Below are 10,503 nucleotides of genomic sequence, written 5' to 3' on the forward strand. Positions count from 1 at the left end.
CGTTCTCGTATCCTCCCTATCGTTCTGCCTCTCAATTTCAAATCAGGAGTTTAACCTCCAAGCAGATTCTGCTCACGAAATAACGGCGGACCTGGCCACGCACCATGGGAGAATTACCTCCCATAATTATACCGTAATTATGACCGAGATACAATCAGCATTATTCTAAAAAAATAAAACGAAGAAGAAGAAGAGGGGGGAAAAAAGTTTAAATGAGTAGTGGGAGGGAGGGATGGAAAGAGTTGGAGCTTTAGTGTCTCTGAGGGGATTGGTGACAGTCCTGTGAAACAAAAGGAGGCGAATGGACAGAAAACCGTTCTAATTAAGCACAGAGAAAAGATGGTGTCTCTGGTAATTATAAAAGTGTAAGAGATTCTTAACTCGCTTAATTTTGTTTCAGTTCTGCAAATTTTAAAAGTTGACTCCAAATGTTGGTTGGGGTGGGGGACTAAAGAACAAACTTTCATGGTTAAAAGTGTAAAATGAACAAACGTACTGCTTATTTATTTGACCTAAGGATACGATCATAAAAACTACAGTGTTTTTCTAGTTGGCCACAAGAGGCTCTGCGAGCGCTCTGCTGATAGAATCACTCCTGGCTGCAGAAAGTAGGGCCTGCAACAAATAAGCTCTGCCTTCAAATATCCTCAAACTGCCATCCACCTTCCAAATACAGACATCCAAAAAAAAAAAAAAATGTAGGAGGTTTTAAGGCTCCACTTTCCTGCTAGTCATTCTCAGTGTGTGTGCAGCTTTAGTCTGGAGCTGGATAGCAGCAGACAGGACATCTGCTCTTCATATCCGCCTGGTGTGTTGCACAAAGTGGACTCTCTTAGCTGCAGCCATGGGCCCAGCGGCTGCACGGTGGGCACAATTCCCTCTTCAAACACAATTCGGAAAAGGGACTTGTTTATCCAACCATTCAAGGTTTGGATCAGAGGCAGATAATGTCTGGACGGGTTTGAGTCTCCTTTTCCATGTAGCGGCACACATCTGTATCTGAGCTTTCTCTCGAGGACAAAAAAAGAGCTGGTGAAGTGGTGTAAGCTGAGCTTGTGTACCATATACAAACAGAAATACGCAGGTAGGTTATGCATTGCCAAGTATCTGAAGAAGACAGTCTCCATTACAAAGTCACACAGAACTTTAATCTGCTTTATCCTGTTTGAGAAAAAAACTGTTTCTATAGGTCACAGAAAAGTCTCGAGATCCATTTGTACTGCACTTTCATCACTCCTGCTCCACATTTCTTTAATAAAACACCAATCTCAAACATACCGTCACCCTTTTAAGGTCAGTGTGTGTGTGAGGGGGAAAAAAAATCAAACATTTAAAAGCTGCAAAAATGATTTATAACCTGTATATTTCAGATATGTAATGGCTGCAGAGTATCTGCAGGCAATGCCATTACTTATTTCTGAAGGCCCACCTGATTGTAGTCAGACAGACTCACCTAAAACACCTAAAACAGCTCAATAAAGCACCTTGAGCCGTGATTGGGATCTCACTCATATTCCCTCGTCACGAAGATGAATGCATTCGGAGACGAAGGATGAGAGAGTGGGCTGAGTTTTAATAAATTCTGCATCATGCTTCTGCCACGGCGCTCACAAGCTAGTGACAACTGCATTTATTTAAAGACGGGTTGATGAATTAATTTGGGGTTTTTTTCCGGTAATATTATTATTATTATTATCTGGAGAAATATACATTCACAGACAAAGAATGATCATGACCGAAAAATGGAAGCATTACCGAGACAAAGAGAGAAACTATCTTTCCCTTCCTCCATTTTTATTATTTTTCAAATGTGTTTGATGGGAGGAAGAAGAGGAGAGAAATCCGTTATTGTAAGTCTTCGGCGCTCTTGCCTTATTTCTGCAAACTTTAGTTACTTTTGGTTTTTCGGGGGTTTTCCATCAATGCTCGCTGGATCTCGATAAGAGAAAACGAGAAAGATCAGATAATTGGCCAGAGGTCACTTGAGCATGCAAACGCCCCTGCAAACGTATCGCAACGCAGCACGCAAATTCACCAGAAAAAGCTGATCACATGTAAGATTTTTTTTTACAAGTTCCTGCATTAAAAACAAGCAAACCATTCATATTAGTATCTTCTGCATCTGCACACATTTCAGGCCGACCGGCAATATCCTTCAGAGGACAAAGTGTACGAAATGAATCAATAAACTCAAAAGCCCTGAAATCTCAAATCCATTAGGCCTGCGACGAAGCACATATTACTTCAAAATGGAGTTGCATTAAGTGTCAGATGTCTGTGATAAGGCTGCCTTCATTTGGGTTTTGCTGTTTTTTCCCCTGATGGGACGCATGAGTGGTGTCTCCTTATCATTCATGCCATAAAGTGCTATCTGTGTCTCTTATCGCCTGTCTGCACGAAAGAGGAAAAGAGACTATGACAGGGAGGGAGAGAATGAAGGACAGAACGCAGCGGATGATAAAAATCACTGCTGTGGCCACATGCATGTACACCTGTATGAGTGGACACGGACGCTGTCTCACTGCCTTAACACGCGCGTATCAAACAAGGCCACGGGTCTGACATGCTCTTATCTTGTGCAGCCTTTCCCTGCGAACAAATGTGCTGCGTTACCCACTCATAGCGCAGGAGGAAATCAAACTGTTGCAGAGGATCTGAAGGGTTTTTTTTTTCCTCTCCCTGTTCACTGATGGCCTGTTGTTATCTTTGCAGATGAACTCAGACTCTTCCAGCCAATAACTTTTCAGATGAACTCCCTCTTCCAGCAAATAACTTTTCAGATGAACTCGCTCTTCCAGCAAATAACTTTGATTAAACTGTCAGAATATGTAGATTTCCGATCTTAATTTTGTTGAGACGTGAAAATTAAACCCCCCCCCCCCCCCCCCTTTTCTACTGCGTCATCACTTTGAACGCGGGGGAAAATGTAGTGTAAAGTTAAATCCACATTTTTCAGCTCCGAAGAGTGTCATGGCTTGCAGATTGCACGTACGATGCGGCGTGTTGACCCCCCCACTTGATTTAGCTGATGCATCCTGATTTTTCTGGGGTTTTTTTCTTTTTAAATATCATCTGAATCTCTTCACTATGCGAGCCATAACCTTAATCTCGCTGCCTTTAACCTTGCCATTCTCCTCCTCTATCTCTCCCTCCTTCGCTCTCTTGTTCCCTCTCTCCCAGCGTTTGTTTATCCAGCACTCTCTCGCTGCCTCTCTGATGAGTGTTTTATCTTGCGGCCCACCTTTTCACACTGCCGCGTTCTCAATCACGAGTATCACCCGTAATTATCTCGCCGTATTCCCCCTTCTCGCCCTATCGGCGGCATTCATCTCTGCGCTGGAATTATATGCGTTTCAGCTGGGTGCCGCCGCGCGCCCCCAACCCCAAAGGAGAGGAGGAGGAAGAGGATAGGTTTGGAGGAGGAGGAGGAGGGAAGGAGAACGAGCAGGGCCCAGGTTGGGTAAAGACAAATCTAGTGTGTCGCAAACTGGAGATTATAAAGCCAGGGGATCCTGACCTGCATCAACATACAGCAGCGCAGACCCACATCTCAGGTGTAATTACTTTGTTTCACAGCTTCCTTTATCTCCCATCGACTTTGCATCTGTCCCCTTTCATACTCCAGCACTCCTGTGTATAATATAGTTGTGGCCGCTGTCAAAGTCGCCTTGACCTTCCTGCTTTCTGCCAGTGCCATTGTACCAATAAGAAAACCAATTAATGACTTATCCGTCCATCTCAATGTCAAGTCTTTTTCTGAGGTGTACTATTATGTCTGCTTTGCCGACATGCCGTTAATTAACTCGATGCTTTCGCCTCCTCCATCCAAGCCTCCCAGCCACGCCGGCATTCAGGGCCACATAATAGTACTGTAGGTGCGAGGCGAGCGGTAGCAGCAGAGCTCGCGCTCACACTCGCACACAACCTGAAACTTCTGAGAGCAACAGAATGTAGAGGGACGGTGGAATGGCGAAGAAGGATATGAAAGGATTTAATGAACAAGATGTCTAAAGGAGAATTCAATGGAGAGGCCAGATAAGGTTCCAAAGTCGTTAAGAGTGGGCAGTGAGTGGCGCGTCTGCGTCTTTAGGTGTAGACGACAGAGCAGTAAAAAACCCCGCTCGTATCCTCAACCTTTCATGAGGGAAGCCCTAACACCTGCTCGGTGTGAAGCCTTTATCACTTTTCATATTCAAATTTCTGAGTGAAATGTCAAAGATGATAGACATATCGCATTTAACTTTTTTTTCTTTCTGTTACACCAGCCAGCTCTGAAATGCTTTTCACAGCCTGGTTTTAAAGGTGGAAATAGCCTCCGGGGCTCTTGTTAGTGTGTACTTTCAAGTGATTATTCATTTCATGAAAAAAGGCTTTGAGCTTGTGGTCAAGCTTAACATTTACTTACCTAATAATATGACCTTTTTTGTGACTCGGACAAAGCTGACTGTATTCACAGAAGTACGATTTATGCAGCGGGACAAAGCCTCGGATAACCTGTGGCTACATGATGTCTATCTGTTTCACTCGTCCTTATTTCCATATTTATTTTAATTAGAGTTTGGCAGAGTATTGTCCTTGGGGATAACTATTATGAAAATTATTCCAATATCCTAATATATAAAATTAGAGCTGCACTGTGTATGCTGTGGTTTTTTTTCTTCTTTTTTGAACTTTCTAGTAATAAATTATAAACTCACACAGTCAGAGTGAGGAGCTAGCCCATATCTTTTTTTAATTTTCTAAATGCAATTCATTGCTCCGTACTCGGATTCAAAACACTAATTAATTTGTATTTGATAATTTGCCCACTTTCACGGCGTGACATGAGTGCATTTTTTTTCTTTTTTAAACTTTGCACTGCATGCACAAGTTTAATTAAGTGAGAACTCTTCACATTATCAACATTGTGAATTGTACAATTTTGAAGGAGGAGGGAAAGAAAAAAAATGTAGGTCTGCGAGGCTCTTTTTCCACTCGTCCTCTCCATTCTCACAAATTCCTGCATAAAAGAAAATTTTCCGAATTGAGAGGAGCAATTGCTGGAGGAGGTATACATTTCAAGTTAATTTTACATTGACCTTGTAAAAGGGATCGCGAAAGAGCGTGGATAAGTAAAATAGTAATGAAAAAAAGAATTAATGCACCTTCATCTGCCTGCACTGAACTGTCTCACTTACGGAGCACCCACTCCTCCTCTCAGCTTCGGTACAGTCACACCGTACAGACGCCTTTTATGGACACGTTGCCGGCCTACATTTGAGCTAAATTGTACATTAAACAAGATTAATGAGATTTTGGTTTCAGGGGGCTGAGTTTTAGTATGTCTGTCGCTCGGCTACTGGAAAGAATTGTCTTCATTTTATGTCCCGACCATGAAGAATTGTGCACTTCTAAATTCCTTCACTAAGCCTTCTTTATTAACTCTGAAAAACTTAAAATCAAGCCTTATCTGCGTGAGCAGTCAAGTAGGACAGTGTTCGTGTGAGCGTAGCTGATTTTGTGTTTTGAAAGTCATTATCACAGAAATCTCACCTTCACTCTGAGTTTTGCGCTCTGCTCTGTTTTTGAAAATAAAGCAGATTCACAGAGATTTGTGTTTTGGTTTAGGACGGACTCGCTCGCTGAACTACTTTTGCTTTGCGTTTCATCTCACATATTACGGCTGAATGTCTTATCATGTATTTGTTATTCAGCTTTCTTAAAAGTTAATACAAAAAACAGCGTCTATATATAATTGATTTACTAATTATAACTTCATGCAAACTTTGGATTTTTAGTTTTATAAGGTTTTATAAGGTATATGGTTTGAATAAACCACTATCACTGTGGCCTGGTTAAACCACTAGTGGGGTAGGATGGAATCTATCCAGTGAGGTATACTTTTGACCTGTGTGGATCACAAAAAACCCCAAATAAATTCAAGCCTTTGTACCTAATTCTTCTTTTCCAAAGTTAGGAAAGATGCATGGATTCATCCATGTCCTGTTCCTTGTGTATAACCCAGCTCACCAATTATAATGCTACTAGTTCAGATGAAACATACAACATGGTTATCATAAACAAATTAAAGAAACACACAACAGACTTGTTAACGAAACAAGGGAAATACTAACATCAAATGACAGCATGTGGAAGGTAATTAAATTACCCCTGTCAGTATAGCAGCCTGGTAAGCCATGCTCATTGGCATTGCCTATGTGTTGTGTATTGTCAGAACAAAATTACCTGGTTAAGGTCTTGTCAAGCTTTTTCTCAGTTAATTAATTGTTTGCAGAATACATAGAGACAGAAGAGCAACTGGTCGCCCATGCAGGGTACCAGGTATGGTGCAGTTACAGTGCATCTGCTACGCCAAGTGGACACCCAACAGCTGTCCAAGTTTTCAGTCCAAGTAACATCATATTGGCAGCCAAAAAAATACTTTAATTACACTGACCCTTGCCCAAATGGGCCTTTTCTATGCATAAATTACAGTAATACTTAATGCTTATAAAGGGGTCATTTGATTGTTGGGGTTTCCTCTGTATTATTGCAGGGTCTTTACGTGGTGGTGGCTGCTGCTGTAATTTAATGCCATATAAATAAAATTGAATTGGTAATTGCTTGCAAATGCAGATAAATTCAGAGAAGCTAAATATGGTCTTTTCGTTCTCCATACAGACTTCCTTACTTGAATGCATGTTTGGTAAAGAACCAAAGCATCTGAACAGAAACCTACAAAAATGATCATCCCCTCATTACGTATCTTGAATTTTCTTATGAAGATTAGGACATGTTCATTAATTCATTCTTCATTAACGAATTCGTTCAGCACGTTAAGAACAACATGCTTTCCACCTGCTTTGTATGTTAAATTAAATTCGTTATATCTCTTGAACAAACTATCAGTCTTTCCTCTTTGCTATTCGTTGACTAAAATCTCAAGCACAATCCTCTCGCTGTCGGATCGCGAAACCATGTCGACCTCCGACGTGTCCATTTCCCCTTTCATTAGCTTTTCGTTTTGTTCATCTGTCACAGTACAAAAAAGTTGACGGAGTCCTGGCTGGGCCCCAAGCCCAGAAAATCATTTAACAGTCCAATCAGAGCAGGGGCCGATCCCAACACAGCCATTAGGGAAACCTGAGCACCTACCCGACCCCCGTCTCTCACAGCCTCTTTGACGTTTTAGACGCTCTACAAATTGAGCATCATCCTCAAACCCTCAGCAGCCATTTTGTCAGTGACGGGTCCAGGAAAGAAGAGGGAGTGAGAACAGACATGAAAATGATGATCATTGGGTTTATGGAAGAGATGGGGAGAAAGAGATAGAAATTAAATATCCCCGCCGACTAGAAGGAGGACTCTAATTCTCCTCCCTCCCCTCCTCGTCTCCTCTCTGAACCCCAACCCTCAGTTCACTGAATCAAAACCGTGATAAAACCCTATTTCTCAGCTTTCATTCTTTCACTCGTCCTCTTTTCCTCTTCGATCCCACCACAAGGGAACACTCAGACCTTTGTTCGCTGAATTGGTTTTCAGATGTTATTTTTTCTTCACTCTTTCTTTCCCTAAGAGCATGTGATTAAAATCACCTCAGTCGTTTAGCACTGATGCCTTTTGTCTCTCCAGTCCCATTCTGCTAAGAGTCAGAGGGCTTACCACTCTACATCTCACAGGTAGAACATAATAGGATTTCACCGCCGCGCTTCCCGTCGGTCCGCATATTTAGAGTTTAAATACATGCATATGTATAAATTAAGGCTCAAGGTAATAATCACAGCTTTTAATAAGAAGCAGGGTATAATTTTAACTTTTAAGTCTGCAGGGAGTGAAAACTATTGGGAATATGAATATTTTCCATGGCCAAACATGGCTGTGTTTGGCCAAAGTTATAGCACTTTCACAAAGGTTGTATAGTACCGCTCTTATTCCTGAAGAACAAACACAAGTTATTCATGAGCACGGGTTGGCGCGTACGACTTCAAGCTGTAAAACTTAATAGAAAGAGAACAAAATGATGACTGTTAACTCGATGAGTAAACGGTAAAACTTTGCAAGTCGAGCTCTTTTTAACCTTTTGATATTCATTAAATAATGAAAGTATCCTCAAAATTGTCATTGAATGTCATCTGGGATTCAGCAGAATCAGAAGTGTCACATTTGTGTTCTGGTGATGGTTTGTGATGCAGATGCATATAAACTTTATATGTAACAGCAGAGGCAAAAAATATCATGAACATGAAGGTGCAAGATGACTTAATAAAAATCTCTATATTTAATTGCTTTCTTGTCGCTCAATGAAAAGCTTCCCTGGAACTGAAATCATAAACTAACAGGTAGCAGAGCTGTTGCAAATGCATGATCAGATGAACGTGCTTGTCACACCTGGAGAAGAGAGACACGTATGTGAGAATGCTGTTTGTAGATTACAGCTCAGCATTCAATACCATCGTTCCCTCGAAGCTGGACAGGAAACTGCAGGATCTAGGACTGAGCAGCTCCCTCTGCAGCTGGATCCTTAGCTTCCTGTCTGACAGACGCCAAGTGGTCAGACTGGGCAGCATCACCTCATCCCCCGTCACACTGAACACTGGTGCTCCACAGGGGTGTGTACTGAGCCCTCTCCTGTACTCACTCTACACCTACGACTGCACAGCCACTAACAACTCCAACATCATTGTGAAGTTTGCGAACGACTCTACAGTGGTGGGTCTTATCACCAACGGTGATGAGACGGCTTACAGGGAGGAGGTCAGCGCCCTGACCCACTGGTGTCAAGACAACCATCTCACCCTCAACGTCGCAAAGACAAAGGAGTTGATAGTGGACTTCCGGAGGTGCAGAGAAGTACACACCCCCATCACCATCAGCGGCGCTGCTGTGGAGAGAGTGAGCAGCTTCCGGTTCCTTGGCGTACACCTGGCTGAGGATCTTACGTGGTCAGTACACACAAACAAAACAGTGAAGAAGGCGCAGCAGCGCCTCTTCTTTCTCAGGAGACTGAAAAGATTCGGCATGAGCCCCCGCATCCTCAGGACCTTCTATCACTGTGCCATTGAGAGCATCCTCACTGGATGCATCACCACCTGGTATGGCAACAGCACCGCCTACAACTGCAAAGCTCTCCAGCGAGTAGTGCGGTGCTCTGAACGGATAATTGGAGGTGAGCTTCCCTCCCTCCAAGACATCTACAGGAAGCGGTGCCTGAGGAAAGCGGGGAGGATCATCAAGGACTCCAGTCACCCCAGCCATAAACTGTTCAGACTGCTTCCATCAGGAAGGAGGTTCTGCAGCATCCGGTCCCGTACCAGCAGACTGAGAGACAGCTTTTTTCATCAGGCCATCAGACTGCTGAACACGTCATAGACACCTCAGCTTCACTACTGGAACTTTAACATTATGCACTCCATACTGTACAGTAATGCCACTGTTTTGCACATGTCTCACTCTGTATATTTTATTTTATTTATTTTATATATTCTATTCATTGTTTACTCTATTTAATTTGTAAAATATGTGTACACACACACACACACACGTAGAAAAATATTTAGTATACACATCCAGAAATGCATATACTATTATATATTGTACATATATTTATTAGTTTCAGATGTAGCCATTCTTGTATTTTGCTTGTTTACATTATTGTATTTTGCACAACTCTGTTGCTTGTGAAGCTCGCACACAAGAATTTCACTCACATGTGCTGCACCAATGTACCTGCACATGTGATGTGACAATAAAAGTGATTTGATTTGATTTGATTTGCTTTATACTTGGTATTTCTAAATTTAGTCACGTCCTTGTGCTAAGCTCAGAATTGGTTGTTAATTCAAAAAGGTTATTTGTAAACACACTGTCCGACATCGACTCCAGAGGACACCTCTCACGTGTCTCAAGCAGTGACCTCTGCATGACCTCTGCACAGCATTGAAAAAACATCAGGTCAGATGTATTCTTTCACCTGGAAAGGCTGATGCACGGGTAGTGCACATACTCGGATATTTACCGTCTCTATTCTCACGTGTGAACGTTTGACATTAAACAGCGCTTACATGATCGAGCTGGCAGGGTAACGACTTTTACCCTGGTACTCAGGGTAATGTTGAGGAAAGTTCAGGGCTGCAGTACGGCTTCAGAGACGCAGGGGATGGGAACAGGCCGTATATTTATGTTTCTCTAAAAAGAAGTATCTTTTTAGTATCTGAACTTTATCAGCACTCGCATCCTGTGTCATAAATACCAAGCTATATTTAGCTCTGAAGGCTTTCAGAAGCCTCAAATGAACAGAAATGGTGCAGCTTTGGCTTTTTTGTTCAAGGCTGTCTTACAGAGAAAGTATAACGAATGGTATCCATAACAGGAATCTGACATTTTAACCTGGGTACAGTAGTTGAGATCATTTATTTTATCTCTTAATGTTGTTGTGGGTGGTGCTGCACTGATGTAACGGTGATGACTGGAGTTGTCAAATGCTATCAAAACGCTATTATCCATAACCCCCCCGCCACATCCTCC

The sequence above is a fragment of the Aulonocara stuartgranti genome, assembly GCF_965226115.1.
Source record: "Aulonocara stuartgranti genome assembly, chromosome: 17".
NCBI lineage: Eukaryota > Metazoa > Chordata > Actinopteri > Cichliformes > Cichlidae > Aulonocara > Aulonocara stuartgranti.